General features: G+C 32.9%; 1 pseudogene; it reads right to left on the reverse strand.

Moving 5' to 3' along the window:
• Window positions 1-2816: 2816 nt before the first annotated feature.
• Window positions 2817-13030, reverse strand: LOC116139961 (annotated as a pseudogene).
• Window positions 13031-18186: the final 5156 nt, after the last annotated feature.

Genomic DNA, 18186 nt, shown 5'->3' on the forward strand with positions numbered 1-18186 from the left:
TATTCCGTTAGCATAATTTGTGTGATTAGGCCTTCATGACATGATTGAATTTCCTTTCTTTACTGTTACAAATGTGTATAAATTGAACATTGTACAAACATACAATATACAATTGAATACAGAAAATATTATTGTTCTCTCTTTCTCTTCTTAGGCATACTCAGGCAGTCTCTTTTCTCTTGCAACTCTTGCCTATACTAAAACTATGGCAATTGCCACTGCATCAATAGAACTAGTAAACAAGAGACAACAATCTCAATGGCTTACTAATTTTGCTGATTTATGTTGGTGTTCCCCTAGAGTTAATTTTTTACTACCATTTAAGGATAATAGTCTCAAATACTACAATATGATCTTTCTAGTTTCCAAATACTACTGTTTTAATCCTTTGACTTAATAAAAATGTTATTTGACATTTAAATTTATATTGAAATGACAAAAATAACCCTTTTAGAAATAGATGAAAAATTACTTAGACAACCCTCGTGAAAATAAATTCATAGTTTCACCCGAAATGCACTAAATGTTTGTAGAGATTTGAGATCAGCCCAATTGATACAAAGATTAATAGTGATACAACAAGAAAGCAAACACGATAAAGAAAAGCCAGCCTCGAAGGATTAAATGCCAAATAAAAGCAGTGTTCCAAAAAAAAAAAAAAAATAAAAAAAAAAAATAAAAAACTTTAAAACAGTGCTAGGTAATTAAGATAGGAATGACAAAGAAAGAGTAGAGATTTCATCATCCCAGATACAAATAGAAAGTTCGACAGGTACTCAAGCCAAAGGTTACTAAAGCACAAAAACACTCAAACAAAAAAGGACCATTAATTAAAGGGTATTGTTTCTTATTTTTCAAACATCGACAACCATATGGTTAGAGACCATTATTTTTTGTTTTTAAAAATTGTAGAATTCAATGGAGGTCACAAATTTTAAATTTGGCTTAGCAAAACATGTTCGAGGAATTTTCGAATTACCAAAAGACAAAACTAAAAAACAAACTAGCTACTTAGTTCTCCTAAATTGTGAAACGTGTTCTCACCTCTGAAACTAAGAAAAAGATCATACTTTGGTTGAGCACTACAGTGGTAGAAGAGCAAGAATCCATTGACTAAGACATCATATAATTGAGTCTTTGCATCAAGTTCTCTGCATTTTAAATTTGTCTTCTTTCCTAGCAGGTGCCTTGGCTTTCTTTCTTTTTTGACCGGACTTACAATTGCATCCCTAACAAGCAACTAATGAGCCATTCACATTTGGTGTAATTGTGTTACACAGATTCATTAATTCACACACAAGAAATTCCTTAATGAGGGTTACCATTTGTAACACATAATAGTGAGGTAATAGATAATGGTCAAATAATTTACCCTCCCCGTACACCCAAAAGTTTTCAAATTAAAATAGTACCTCCCCATGTCTGCTCAAGAAAATTTAACCATTTTTGTGAAATTCGTAACATACCATTCTAGTGGATGTGGTTCATACTTTGCACAAGGTTAATGGATTATCTACGGATGCTGATGCACTCAAGGGTAAATATTTGGGCTTGGAAGTATTTAGCTCAAATGTGATTAGGTTTACTATTACATGTGTATTGTAATAGTGAAAAAACCTAATGTGAGAAGAATATTGAGAGCGAGGAGAGAAAGAGTGAATTGTCGTTATTACTATTGTATTGCTGCAGATTTTTGAAACTTAATAAAAACTTTTCTATCTTAAATATCGGATGTAGTTCCGATATTGGGAACGATTAAGATAAATTAATTGTCTTTTTTACTTTTCTGTTTCATTTATTTTATGTGTTTTGGCGTTAGATTTCAACACATTCTACATTGCCTCTCAACAAATTGAAAATTCTTAGATGTAGTCCTATTTCTTAAAAATCCAAATCTCCATTCCTGGTGGGTAATTTTGACCCTATAAGAAAAAATTTCAATCAAATTTCTTGCATAAGAACTGATTTTTTTTTTTTTTTTCTTTTACTAGTGTAAAACTGTAGGCAGGAATGCAGCCAAAAGAGATGTAGAAATTTGATATCTTCTAATAAGTTCATTTTCATCAATGAAAGTCTCAAACCGACACAAGGCTTCGTAAAGTGGATACTTTAGTGGAGCAATAGCGGAAGAAGACAAAGACGCCATTAGCTTTCGCTTTCCACAACATTAACTTTCCACAAATGACGGTCAGTTCACATTGGCAAAAACATAAAGAGCTAAACCAAGACAGCATATAATACAGTATTTGCATCAATCTGACAATCTGTAAGCATTTCAACTTTATCTCTTTTCCTAAAAGATGCCTTGCCTTTTTTCTTTTTTGACCAGACTCATAATTGCATCCCCAACAAACAAATAATTGAACCGTTCACATTTGTTTTATTTTATTTTATTTTTCATTTTTTAACGCATTCATGAACATGCACCTATATAATAATGTAAATGGTTTGCTCCCACGTTAAAATTACTATTAAATATTTTTTTTAAGGTAATGCCCAGAATAAACAAAGTAGCAGTGTTTCAAAAACAAAAAATTAAAACAATGCTAAGTAATAAAGATAGAAATGATAAAGAAAGAGTAATGAAAATCGAAAATAATAGAGTCACTGAAGGTTGCGCACCAAATCTATGCACCGAATGACGTGGTAAAATCTTGACCGTTGATTAATATTAACTGATAATGAATAAACGGTTAGGATTTTGCCATACACAGATTCGGTGCGCAACCTTCGGTGGCTGTAGCATTACTCAATGAAAATATGGCAAATACAAATTGAAAGTTCGACTGATACACAGGGAAAATACACTAAAGCACAGTAACATTCAAACATCTATTGGGGTAAAATTCTTAAAGCTGCTTCAAAATCCTCTAATTTGATCGTAAGCAATTCATCTCTGTCTGCACAATCGTCACTAAGCCTAAGATCAAGATTCCCCTTAGCATTATTTAACATTATATCCACTAAACCTCTATTCATTTTCATACGCTGCTTTTCCGTTGTTACTTTCTCTATTAGCTCTGCAATGACATCTACACTATAAGAAGAATGTAATTTAAACCCATGTAACAAGCTATCTTCCGCTTGATTTTTCATATTGACATGGAGAACATTAGCTAATTCTTCACAACTCAGATCTTCAAACTTAAAAATGTTAGTAACCCTTCTGCTAAAACCTTCATTAGAAGATATTACACGTTGCATTGCTTCGTTGTAGCCAACAAATATGACTAAAACTTTTCCATTGTCCATACAAGACATGATCTCTTCTAAGGCTTCTAACCCAAAGTCACTAGGACATGCGTCCTCCGGCATTAGTCGATATGCTTCATCCACAAAAAGAATACCTCCCTCGGCTTCTCTGATCTGTGCATGAAATTAAAATTTTTTTTTTTTGGTAAAAATAAACCATAAAATCTAATATATGTTTGCAAGATATTACGCATTTTGAAATATAAAAAGGTAAAGAGAGGATACAAGTCCATCAAACTATATTCATTTTTTTAATTAATAAACTTCAGGCTATGTCGAACATATGATATAGAAAGCAAAGTGGTGTACCATCTCCCTAGTCTTATAACCAGTATGACCAACATATTCACCAATTAAATCTGTCCGTTGAACTTACACCTTCAATCAGCTCAGACCGATTCATCGACATGCACCTCCGATCGGCTCAAACCGACTCATAAAACTCACATATTCTATTGGCTCAGACTGATTCATCAGCATACACCTTCGGTCGGCTCAGACTGATTCATCGGTTTATACCTTCAATCGACTCAAATTGATTCATTGACTTACACCGCCGGACGGCTCAGACCGACCTAGCAACTCAATGGCTTACACATCCAGCTAACCTTACCAACATACCACCACAACACTGGCAACTCAACCACTTGGTCTCGTCCATATCACAGCACAAGTAGTTGGTTCAACCCCCATATATTTACAAACAATCAAGCAATCAATTCATTCATCCACAAATTTAAGGGTTAAAGTTAAGTAAATAGATATTTTTCAGTTATAATAAACAACCGTCACAAATTTTATTAATGATTTCTACTAAATGAGGGCTAAGGTTGCATTTTCCAAACTAGCTAGTGCATCATGTTATTTCATTAAATATATGGGATTTACTGAAAAATACCCTTTAGAATCGATAGGTCCAAAACTATCTTGCAAATTTAAAGTAGTTAGTTGATTGATGGTACCTTACCATTAATTGATTTCTGATTACCGTACAAATTTAAAAAAAATTCACAGAGTTTGTTGATGATGGTACCTTACTATTAATTGATTTCTGATTACCGTACAAATTTATAGAAAATTCAAAGGAGTTAATTAATCGATGGTACCTTACCATTAGTGAATTTCTGACTACCGTACAAATTTAAAAAACATTCAAAAGAGTTAGTTGATTGGTGGTAGTTTTATCATATACTCCCTCAGTTTTTTTTTTTAAAATATCAAGCGTAAATTTTTTTCAAATTAAATGATATTGTTTTATCTTTGTCCCACATCTTTATTTTCTACATTTTTTTTTATGACCTACATCTTCTATCCCTCTCTTTATCTTATCTCTTCTTCTCAATCTCCTTTATTCTGGCAATATATATATTAAATTATTTAAATAACCCGTGTGCAACGGGATAAACAAACTGCAAAATTGAAAACGTTGTGCGCAAGTAAATTATGTAGAAACTTAAATCGTGAGAGGGAGTAATTGATTTCTGACAACTCGGGGAAAAGGCTGAAAACATTGGTATAAGTGTTTGCAACGAGTTATTTTTTCTGAATACTTTGTGAAGCAGAGCTGGAAACATTGATTTTACACTACGATTGAGTTGACTACTGAGCATTAAATGAGTTTATATTCCACGATCTGCATTCTGCAAGTCTTTGGTTAATTGCTGTGCCTTCTTCTATTTTTTTTTTTCATCTTTTTCTATTTTATTTCCATCTCTTTTCCTCGAAGTTGCCTGCCTTTTTTTTTGCTTTCTTTTCTTTTTACCAGACCTATAATTGCATTCCTAACAAGCAACTAATGAGCCATTCATTTTGATGAGATTGTATTGCAAAATTCATTAATTCACACACAAGAAATTCCTCAATGAGGGTTCACATTTGTAACACATAGTTCTAGGGTAATAAACAATGATCAATAATTTAAACCCCCCGCCCCCCCCCAAAAAAAGTCTGTTCAAGAAATTTCACACCATTTTTTGTGAAATTGCTAACAACCGTTCTACATTGAGTCTCAACAATTGAAATTCTGTTGTAGAACTGTCGGCAGGATGAAGTCAAAAGAGATGGAAAAATTTGATATCTTCTAATAAGTTCATCTTCATCAATGAAAGTCTCAATTATTTTCTGACACAAGGCTTCATAGTATGGCTAGTAAAATTGTCATGGTGGTCCTCAACTCTGAAACTATTAAGAAAATGATGATACTTATTCGGCAATAGGAAGAAGATAAAGAAGCCATTAACTTTCCACAAATCCAGTCAGTTCACATTGGCAAAAACATAGAGAGCTAAACCAAGACAGCATATAATTGAGTATTTGCTGTAAGCATTTCAGCTTTAATTATCTCTTTTCCTAAAAGATGCCTTGCCTTTTTTTATTTTTTGACCAGACTTATAATTGCATCCCCAACAGCAACTTATTGGAGAATGGTTGCTGTTATTATTATTGGTACAGTTGCAGATTGTAATTAGTTACAACTAGCTTAGTTAAGTTTGTTACGGCTAGTCAAGTCATCATGTTGACTATAGTTAATCAGTTGTTAATCATGGTTGTAGTTAGAGTTAAGTTGACTACTTGGATAAAGGACTTCGATCCTTTCTTTGTAAAGTGAGACTGAATTTCATAAAATATGTTCCTTTCTTTTTGGCTCTCTCTTCTTTGTTCTTTGTCACAACTAACTGAACCATTCACTTGGTATTTTTTTTTTTTTTTAACACATTCTTGAACATGACCTAGATAGTAATTGATGGTTTGCTCCCACGTTAAAAAAAAAAAAATGTGACCTATTACTATTAAATATTTTATTTCTCAGGAAATGCCCAGAATAAACAAACCAACAGTGTTAAAAAAAAAAAAAAAAAGTTCAAGTAATAAAGATAGGAATGACAAAGAAAGAGTAATAAATATATGACATATACAAATTGAAAGTTCAACTGATACACAAGCTGAAAACACACTAAAGCAAAGCAACATTCAAACATCTATTGGGGTAAAAATCTCAAAGCTGCTTCAAAATCCTCTAATTTGATCGTAAGCAGCTCATCCATGTCTGCACAATCATCACTAAGCCTAAGATCCAGATTCCCCTTGGCATTATTTAACATTATATGCACTAAACCTCCATTCATTTTCATACGTTGCTTTTCCGTTGTTACTCTCTCTATTAGCTCTACAATGACACCTACACTACAAGAAGAATGTAATTTAAACCCATGTAACAAGCTATCTTCCGCTTGATTTTTCATCTTGATATGGAGAACATTAGCTAATTTTTCACAACTTAGATCTTCAAACTTAAAAAAAATTCGAAAGAGTTAGTTGATTGATGGTACTTTTACCATATACTCCCTCTGTTTTTTTTTTTTTTTTAATAAATATAAAGTGTAATTTTTTTTCAAATTGAATGACTTTATTATGTCTCTAACCCATATCTCTATTCTCTTCTTTTTTCTGTGGCCCACATCTCCTCTCTCTCTCTTTATCTTATCACTTCCCTTTATCTCATCTCTTCCGTATTTTTCATCGCCCGCATCTTCTTTATCTACTCTGACTATATATATATATTAAATTATTTAAATAATTCACTTATGTGTATAGCGGAAAAAACAAGCTGCAAAATCAGAGGAAAAAGTTGTGTGCAGGAGTATTAGATAGGATGTAGGATTAATCTATGTAAAGAAATGAGGGTTTATTTTGTAATATTTCAAAGTAAATCAAACGCATCTGGTGTGCTCATTTATTTTGCTTAATTTTATTGCGTAACACGTTAAACGTCAGCATGGAAAATTTTAATTTAGAGTCTTCAATGAAGGTTCCTTAGCTTTCAGGTACTTCTTCTTGATTGATTTGACTAATTTTTTGTAGTATGTTAAGGAAAGATGAATCCACCTAATGCAGCTTTCTTTAACCTTTCAGAAAAGGAGCGCTTGTATGCCAAGGTATTTTTATATCAGAAATGATACAGCCACCGAAGGTTATACACCGATTTTATGCATCGAATGCGTGGTAAAATCCTGACCGTTGATTAATATTAAGTTAAAATTAATCAACAATCAGGATTTTGTCACGTCATTCGGTGCATAAATTCGATGCACTACTTCAGTGACTGTAACATTACTCTTTATATATATATATTAACGGCTTCACGTTCTGCGAAAGGGCCGTCTTGAACATTGTCTATTCCATAGCTTACATCAGGGTCCACTTGACATAGAAATTAATTACAATTTATTTATATATTTTCGAAAAGAGTTGATATATATTTTAAGCCAATGCATATTTATGCCATGTAAGTATAAATTTTAGTAATACTATCCATCTCATCAAACATAAAATAGTTTTAAAAAAAAAATGAATAATACTGCATTTACGAACTTTTTTTTATAAACTTTTTCATTCAAATTGATGCGAACAAAAGATGATTGAGTGATTTTATTTATTTTTATTTGATATGGTACCATGTTGTATTCTAAATTTTTCTCCTCTACTTATAATTATCCTATTTTAATGATTTTATCACGACTCCCTAATATAGGGTCTGTTTATTTTTTGTTCTTAATTTTTTTTTTTTTTTTTGCGTAACATTTTAATAATTTTATCACGACTCTCAAACATAGGGTCTGTTTATTTTTTGTTCTTAAATCTTTTTTTACTTTTCATAATAAAGGTGTTCAGGCTAGCTTATGTGTACCTTAACTAATTCTCATAATGATTTTAACTTTTAACACAAAACTCAATCTCTCACATATATTATAACGTATCGTCAATTCCAGTAAATTTTTTTTTTTTTTAATTTGAATTGAATCAATTTGCTAAATTGTTTAACAAATGAGGATCAACTCAAATGTTTGACTGTCACAGGCCCAGAGTTTCAACACAGCATAACATTTCGTGCAGCACTCCAATATCACCATTAGTGAGGTTAAGCTTGCACATCGCACCATTCATTGGGTCGAGGTTAACTGGTTTCCTTTTGCCATGGACTCATTAGGAAATTAATAGTTCCAACTCCAAACCAATATGTGCAGGGCTGTCCAAGTCCAAGTCCCTTTTTAATAATTAAATCTGAAAAAAAACTCCTTATTGCCTATTGCACTCCCCTTTCGAAGCACATCCCACACTAATACTTCGCTTAACCAATTGACCGCACATGCTCATTCTACAAAGTTGTCAAATAGAAATTTAAAAATTCGGTCCAATAGGAAATTTCCGGTAAATTTCCAAATATAGCTCCAAATTATCAACTTAATCATAAAATTATCAAATTGTCCCCTATTTTTTTAAATTTTAATTTAGTCCTAGTTTCCAACAAATTTTGAGACTGGAACCGACCTTGTGAGGGTCAGTTCTGAAGGAATCGAAACCAAAATCTCTATACTTGTCTGTTGATGCTCGTTTTAAGCACCAACGAATTCTCACGTGCGTAACGTTGATTGGCTGTTAAATACACGTGAAAATGGAATATAGAGCGAAATAAATGCAAATGGAGTTTTTTAAGTGGTTCGGATGCTAAGGTAGCATGTCCTACGTCCACTGATTTATTGATATTAGTGTGGGGTCAGGTCGCAACTGCGGACTGACTTACAAAGAGTTGGAAAATAAAAATGTCTTTACAGAGAGAGAGATTTTTCTCTTTGTATGAAATGGCCGAATCCCCTTAATGAAGGGGTCTTCTTCATTTTATTCAAACTGAAGCGTGTAATCATCATTAAATCCATGGTTTGGTGTGATTGTCAGGTATAATCCGGCTTTACGTCCCTTTTCCTTTTCCCAAGCTGACATCGCACGCTATTATTGCAGGAAATGGACGCGTGTGAGCTCTATATCATTGTGCGGTCTGACGTGTGCGTGTTGCTCTGACGGGAGCAGGTCACCCTCACGTGACTTTCCTACGTCGGCCCTTTATTTCCCGGCATAACATTGTCGATTCCAGTTTTACCCTAAATCCTTACACGCCTTTAGAGATTATGTATGGCAACCGTCATGCAAAGGTCAATACTTGATGGATTTAGGGTCAAGAGTTAAGTAATAGGTATTCTAGTTATAATAAAACCGTAAAAATTTTATTATGATTTTTACTAAATAGGAGCTAAGGTTGCATTTCCCAACTAGCTAGCGCATCATGTTATTATTGAGTAGTACCCTTTAGAATAGATAGGTCCAAACTATCTTGCAAATTTAAGTATAGTTAGTTGATGATGGTACCTTACCATTAATGATTTCTTTTACCGTCAAATTAAAAAAAATTCACGAGAGTTTGTTGATGATGGTACCTTACTATTAATTGATTACTGATTACCGTACAAATTTAAGAAATTCAAAGGAGTATTAATCGATGGTACCTTACCATAGTGATTTCTGACTACCGTACAAATTTAAAAACATTCAAAAGAATTAGTTGATTGATGGTAGTTTTACCAATACTCCCTCAGTTTTTTTTTTTTAAAATACAGCGTAAATTTTTTTCAATTAAATGATATTGTTTTATCTTTGTCCCACATCTCTATTTTTTACATTTTTTTTTTATGACCTACACTTCTATCCCTCACTTTATCTTATCTCTTCTTCTCAATCTCCTTTATTCTGGCAATATTATTAAATATTAAATAAACCCGTGTGCAGCGGGATAAACAACATGCAAATTGAAAACGTTGTGCGCAGTAAATTATGTAGAAACTTGAATCGTGAGGGAAGTAATTGTTTTCTGATAACTCGAGAGAAAAGGCTGAAAACATGGGTATAAGGTTATGCAACCAGTTAATTTTTTCTGAGTACTTGTGAGAAGCAGAGCTGGAAAACATTGATTTTACACAACGTTGATGTTGACTACTGAGCATTAAATGAGTTTATATTCCACGATCTGCATTCTGCAAGTCTTTGGTTGATGCTGTGCCTTCTTCTATTTATTTTTTTTCATCTTTCCCCGAAGTTGCCTGCCTTTTTCTATTTTATTTCCATCTCTTTTCCTCGAAGTTGCCTGCTTTTTTTTTGCTTTCCTTTTTTACCAGACCTATAATTGCATTCCTAACAAGCAACTAATGACCATTCATTTTGATGAGATTGTATTGCAAAAATTCATTAATTCACACACAAGAAATTCCTCAATGAGGGTTCACATTTGTAACACATAGTTCGGGTAATAACAATGATCAAATAATTTAAACACCCCGCCCCCCCCCCAAAAAAGTCTGTTCAAGAAATTAAAACCATTTTTTGTGAAATTGCTAACAGACCGTTCTACATGTGAGTCTCAACAAATTGAAAATTCTGTTGTAGAACTGTCGGCAGGATGAAGTCAAAAGAGATGGAAAAATTTGATATCTTCTAATAAGTTCATCTTCATCAATGAAAGTCTCAATTATTTTCTGACACAAGGCTTCATAAGTATGGCTAGTAAAATTGTCATGGTGGTCCTCAACTCTGAAACTAATTAAGAAAATGATGATACTTTAGTCGGGCAATAGTGGAAGAAGATAAAGAAGCCATTAACTTTCCACAAATGACAGTCAGTTCACATTGGCAAAAACATAGAGAGCTAAACCAAGACAGCAATAATTGAGTATTTGCTGTAACGCATTTCAGCTTAATTATCTCTTTCCTAAAAGATGCCTTGCCTTTTTTTATTTTTTGACCAGACTTATAATTGCATCCCCACAAGCAACTTATTGGAGAATGGTTGCTGTTATTATTATTGGTACAGTTGCAGATTGTAATTAGTTACAACTAGCTTAGTTAAGTTTGTTACGGCTAGTCAAAGTCATCATGTTGACTATAGTTAATCAGTTGTTAATCATGGTGTATTAGTAGTTAAGTTTACTACTTGGATAAAGGACTTCGATCCTTTCTTGTAAAGTGAGACTGACATTTCATAAAATATTTCCTTTCTTTGGCTCTCTCTTCTTGTTTCTTTGTCACAATATGAACCATTCACGGGTATTTATTATTTTTTTTAACACATTCTTGAGCATGACCTATTAGTAATTAAATATTTATTTTTCAGGAAATGCCCAAAATAAACAAACCAGCAGTGTTTCAAAAAAAAAAAAAAAAAAACACAGTGCTAAGTAATAAAGATAGGAATGACAAAAGTAATAAATATATGGCATATACAAATTGAAAGTTCGACTGATACACAAGCTGAAAACACACTAAAGCAAAGCAACATTCAAACATCTATTGGGGTAAAAATCTCAAAGCTGCTTCAAAATCCTCTAATTTGATCGTAAGCAGTTCATCCCTGTCTACACAATCATCACTAAGCCAAGATCCAATTCCCCTTGGCATTATTTAACATTATATCCACTAAACCTCCATTCATTTTCATACGTTTTTTTTCCGTTGTAACTCTCTCTTGCTCTACAATGACTTCTATACTACAAGAAGAATGTAATTTAAACCCATGTAACAAGCTATCTTCCGCTTGATTTTTCATCTTGATATGGAGAACATTAGCTAATTCTTCACAACTTAGATCTTCAAACTTAAAAATGTTAGTAACCCTTCTGCTAAAACCTTCATTAGAAGATATTACACGTTGCATTGCTTCATTGTAGCCAGCAATATGACTAAAACTTTTCCATTGTCCATACAAGACATGATCTCTTCTAAGGCTTCTAACCCAAAGTCACTAGGACATGCGTCCTCTGGCATTAGTCGATATGCTTCATCCACAAAAGAGTACCTCCCTCGGCTTTTTTGATCTGTGCATGAAATTAATTTTTTTTGGTTAAAAAAACCATAAAATCAATATAGGTAATTGTAAATTTATCATTTTGAAATTATAAAGGTAAAGAAAGGAACAAGCCTCAATTATCATTTTTTATTATAACTTCTGCTATGTTCGAACTTGTATAGAAAGCAAAGTGTGTACCATCTCCCTAGTCTTATACCAGTATGACCAATATTATCACCAACTAAATCTGTCCGTTGAACTTCTTTTACATTGTCAGTTTGCAAAATTCCCACACCATGGAGTAGTCTTCCAAGGATTCGAGCCACCATGGTCTTACCTATCCAATTATGAAACAATCTTTAATTTGATAGGAACAAAATATTCCAGCAGCAATTTTAACTGAAAGGTAAAGATAAAGTAAGCACAATTTTACCTGTTCCAGGATTTCCTAAAATGCCATGTGAGGAAGTTTTCCAGCAGTGCCGATTTCAAGTCCAATGGCCTTGCGCCTCTCATCCAAAAGAAGGCCCTTTGCCCATTTTCGAAGTTGCAACTTGAGTTCATCCAGACCCCATATTTGAGCTCTTTTTCGAGGGCATTTATCTTTTGTTTTTGCTTGCTGCATGCTTCAAGTATTTTTTTCTTTTGTCGTTCTTGTTGATGAGAAAGTAATAAATCACGCAACTTCCCACTTTCTGGATTTTTAAAGATGATCAACAGGAGTCATGCCCTCCTGCATTCAAATTACTTAATCACTGCTAATTAGCAAGAAATATATTTATTATTTTAGACACAAAATACATACATCATCTCTACATCAAATCGGCATTATTCTCGAGCAATGTCTCACACATTGCACAGTCTTCAGCTCGAATTGAATGACAAACAAAAGCATTTGGTGTCATTCCATACTGCGTGTCAAATGGGAATAAAATGAAGAAAATATATATCACATCACAAATCTCAGGAAAATTATATCTGAATGAGAATATAGAATAAATTATATGAAAGCACCTTAGTTTCGCTTCAACAAGAGCACCATGAGCAAGAAGTAATCGTGCAGCTTCATTGCACCCATTCCGCTGCTACATGCAATGGAGTTTCTCCATACTGCAAAATTCAACATATATATCAAAAACCAAAAATATAACAGATGTTTGTTTTCCCATTTTACTAATTAAGCGTGCATATTTTTACTAGCATACTTTTCGCTTTGCAGTGGTATATTTCTCACTGGATAACTGATAAGAACACATACCGTATTTTTCGCTTCCAAGTCACTTTATCATCTCCTTTCCATTCAAGCAGAAATTTCACCATATCTTGTCGTGTGTTACTAGCAGAAAAATGAGGGTGTCTCCATATCGCATTAAACCAAATTAATACATAAATTGGAGAAAAACACACTCAGCTTAATTTTACTTAAATTAATTAATTTTCAAAGAAATTTAATTTTTGTTCTCTTCTTAATCTGTCAAAACCCTCTAAAGAAACAACTGACAAAATCTAATTCTTTCAAGTGGTGTATATTCATAATAAAAAATTATATTAATTGAAGAAAAAAAAATCTTACAATGCATTTCTTTTGAGAAAGAGGGATCATCCTGAAGTAGTTTCTCAAACCCATCAATATCCCCAATTGAGCACAATCAGGAATGGTTATACGTTTCTCAGATCCTGAGGATTGTTTATCCTGACCATTCTCCATTGTCATATGTCTTTTTATCTCTTGAAGATTAAGGAGATTAAAGAGAACAAAATAAGACAAAGCAAAAACAAAGAGAGATTTGGAATGTTCACGGAATGAAATGAAGTTTCGTTCCCTTTCCATTAGCATCTATATGCTCATATTTTGCTTAATTTTATTGCGTAACATGTTAAACGTCAGCATGGAATATTAACGAATCTTCAATGAAGTTCGTTAGTCTCACTCTCACCAATAATATTGTATCTCTAATGTCTGATTTCTTTTGTTGACTTAACTAAAGGTATGTTTGTCATATGTCGAAGAAAGATAATTCGACCTAATGCTCCTTTCTTTTCTTTCTGAAAAGGAGCGCTCATATGTCTAGCTGTTTTAATATTAACGTCCTCCTTTTCTGCGAAAGGACCAATTTGAACACTATCTCATATGTAGTTTACCTTAAAGATATGTTTGACATAGAATTTAAATATAATTTTTTTTTTTGAAAATAAATTATACAAAAATCATATAAAAATTATATTTGATACAAAATAAGTTAGTACATATTGCAAGTCAATGCATATATACCATTTAATAACGCTATCCATCCCATTAAATTTAAAAATAGTTAAAAAAATTCATATATAATATAAATTTATTAATTTATGGTATAGATCACATGGTACTTTCTTATGTTCTTGTCTTTTTCTTATACTTATCCTGTTTTGGCAATTTTATCACGACTCTCTTAATTGCTTTTACTATTAATAATTTGATTCTTACGGATAAGCAGCAATGTAATGTGAAAATGTAGATGAATAAAGTTAATCTGCAAAATTAAACGCATTGATTAATTGGGAGTTTTTCTTCTTCTTCTTCTTTTTGTTTACAAAGCAATTTCTTTGAAAATTCATTGAAGTTTCACATCTTCCTAGGGGTGAGCGGTTCCGGGTACTCTGCATTTTTCGGGGGAACCGAAACCGTACAGTGCAGGTTCCCAAAAAAAGGAACCGAAACCGGAACCGCATAATGTAGGTTCTTAAATTCAACGAACCGGAACCTAAAATGCAGTTCCGGTTCCTTTCCCAAGTACCCTGTAAAAAATTATTACCCCCTATTAGTTTAAAAAATGATAAAAATACCTTAAAAGTTTACAAATACACCCCTAACAAATTTTGATTACTCATTCATTTGTGTCCAATCTTTGAGAGATGTGCCAAATCTTTGAGATACCCTAATCGAATTGGGTATTTCGCTTTGTTTGTAAATGTAAAATTACAAGATACCCCCATTATTTTATACTAACGTTGCACAGGGGTCTATTTGATAAATTAATAAATTATTAATGTTTATAAATTTATTAATTTAATGTTATAATTAGGTATTTATAATATACTAAATATAATGTAGTAAATTTAATATTATAAATTATTAATGTTTATAGTGTAATATAGTGATGTTGTAATTAATTAGTAATTATTAAATTATAATGTACTATTATAATTAATTAAGTAATCATACTATACATTTATAATATAATGTTATAATTAATTAAATTTATAATTAGTGGCACAAGTTAAAAATATCATAATATTGAGGGTTTTTATGACTGGACTAAAAGTCTCAAAATAATCCAATCCAGCAGTTTGTTGGAAACCCTTTGCAACTAATCTTGCTTTATCCTTCTGTAAGTGCCATCAGCATGATATTTGACTCTAAAACCACTTTAGTCCACAACATGCATATCTGAGGTAAAGGGAACAAGGTCCAGTTATTATTGGCAATAAAGCATCATATTCAATTTGCATGGCTTGTTTCCATTCTGGCAAGCTAGACTTCAGAAACTGATGCCGGTTCGTCACAAAGAACTTATAGCTTAAAAACTATAGGACAGATGCTTTGTTCTTTCTTTTTGCTCTTGTCATCATGGGTGCACATTAAGAACAGAATCTGATGTTTCATTTTTATCACATACTGAGATGGACACAGATCAACCTCTAAGAGCGATGGAATAACCTTGTCTGAAGGAATAGTCTATGGTGATTGGGAGATTTAGATGATGATGGATTAATGTTAAATGGAGTATTAGTTGTAGAAGGTGTAGGAAAAGTGTGGGTGGTGAGATGAGGATAAATATAGATATGGGCAGATTGTTTTTGGGATATGGGAACAGTGTTATGAGAGAGGAAAAGAGATTGTGTGGAAGAATTTTGCTTACCAGTTGCTGTAGAGAACTTAGGTACAGAGCACTTTACTGTAGGGACTCAGAAGAAGCTATATTTGAAAAGGTAAACTAGAAAACTATTCGAAAGACAGGAAGACTGATTCTGGTCTGAAGAGAAAGTGTGGACAGGTTAGGATGCTTAAAACCAGTGGAAAAAGGGAACAATTCATTGATTTGACACTATTGTAATAATGATTTTGCCATCAGGTGTGAGACACTTATAGCCTTTGTGAACTAAACTATACCCTACAAAGACACTCTTTGACAATGGAAACTAAATTTATGCCTATTAAAGTTCTAACAAAAGGAAAACATGCACAACCAAACACTTTGAGTGTTGAAAATAGGATCTGTCTTAAACAACAATTGATAAGGAGACAAATTATCGGTTGCTGGTGAAGGCATTCTATTAATGAGGAATGCAGCAGATTCAAAGGCAAGCCACCAAAAATCTAAGGGTAATGCATGAGCTAAGAGAGTAAGGCTTGTTTTAACTATGTGCCTATGTTTTCTTTCACTACGACCATTTTGTTAATGCACATAGGAACAAGAATATTTGAATTGAATGCCTTCAGTGGTAAGATATGAAACCAGTCCCTTGTACTCACTACCTTGATCAGATTGAAGGCATTTCAATTTACAGTTAAACTGTCTTTCTACTAGATGATGGAATTTTACAAATATAGATTTGACTTCAGCCTTTGTCCTAGAGGAATAACCAGTGAATCTACTGTAACATCTATAAAGTGTACATAATACCTAAAACCTTCTGTGAAACCAATGGGCAGGACCCCATATATCACTATGTACAAGTTCAAGAGGTGCACTAGCTCAGAATGTAAAGTAGAAAAGGTGTTTTGATGCATTTTCCCTAAATGGCAGGCATCACAAAAGGGAATTGGTAGTTTAGGTTTAGTGATTAGGGATTCACTTGCTACCATACTTGTTAAATCTTTTGCAAGGTTGCTAAGTGTGGATGTCCTAACCTCATATGCTATAACTAGCATCATCATGTGTTTTATGACAACATAGCTGATGGTAGTGAAGTATTATTACTATTAAGTCAACTAAAGAATTATCAGAAACAATAAAATCTTCATTACACAGGGTGAAATAAAATTATCATGCAACTAAAACTGTATCAACACAAACTAAAGCAAAACTCATTGTTTTTTATTAACACTAGATAAATGGGAGAATCAGAATTTGCAATACAAGATGTAGAGTTATCGTAACAGGTGTAATAGCATTCTGCATACTATTATTTGACCATTTAAGCTATCATGTATCACTATAGCACATCTTTATTGATAGTACAAGTATGAGACTCATTTAAAGGTTCGGCAGTCAGGTTGACATTATAGGAACATTTTGAGGTGAAATCGTGACTTTAAGCAGAAGGTGAATATGAGGTAATTTTGGGGAAAGGTTCAGTTGATATAAGCCTGCTCTGAGCTCTCCTTGCAGTAAGTTGCTATGTGTGACTTTGTCCTTAACACACAGAATCAGCATTAAATTCAACTACAACATTATCTTTAGTGAATTTTGATATCGAAGTAATTTTTTTGGTTATTCTAGGAACATAGAGAACATGTTTTAAATGTAAACATTTATTTTGTAAAATCCTAGGCAAAGAATAAAACCAGTGTGTGTAATGTGAAGAACTCACCACTGCCTACTTGGAGTTGATCTGATCCATCATAGTCCTTGCTGATGTTTACCTGAGTGAGTCACAATTTGTCTTTGTCTAAACCCCAGTCAAACTAAACTCTACTACTTACACTTTTGACTTGACCATGTTTGTCCAACAATCTCATCACTTTCTAAATCTTATATTGCAATGATTGATAACTAAACTCGATCGTATTATAAATTAAGCCAAATATTTAATTAACTAATATAATCCATTAAAACTTTATTTGGTCTATAGAATTTAAGCAATCAAATCTTTCTCTTACCACTTTAAAAACAACAATGCTATAGATACTTGGGGTTTTTACACCGAATTATTGTACCGGCCTACGTGTCCCGTGATCACACACCATTCAACACCTTTCACGTTATTAATTTTTTTAGTGAACTTTATTCATCAAATGTAGATGACCGTTCCACTTACATGGACTCCTGTCCATATTATATGGACGGGGGTCTATTTACTACGACGGGCGTCCCCATTTAAGGATCCCGTCCATCATAAATGGATAAAAAATATGAAAAAAAAATTAGGGACGTCTGTTCAAGGTATGGACGGTCATCCATAAATATTAGACGAGCGTTCATATGTTATGGATGCCCATCCATAAACATCGTTTTTAAAAATTAAAAAACTTTAGGGACGGCCGTTCGTCTTAATAGACG

This window comes from Pistacia vera, unplaced genomic scaffold (assembly GCF_008641045.1).
Source record: "Pistacia vera cultivar Batoury unplaced genomic scaffold, PisVer_v2 Contig36, whole genome shotgun sequence".
Classification (NCBI taxonomy): domain Eukaryota; kingdom Viridiplantae; phylum Streptophyta; class Magnoliopsida; order Sapindales; family Anacardiaceae; genus Pistacia; species Pistacia vera.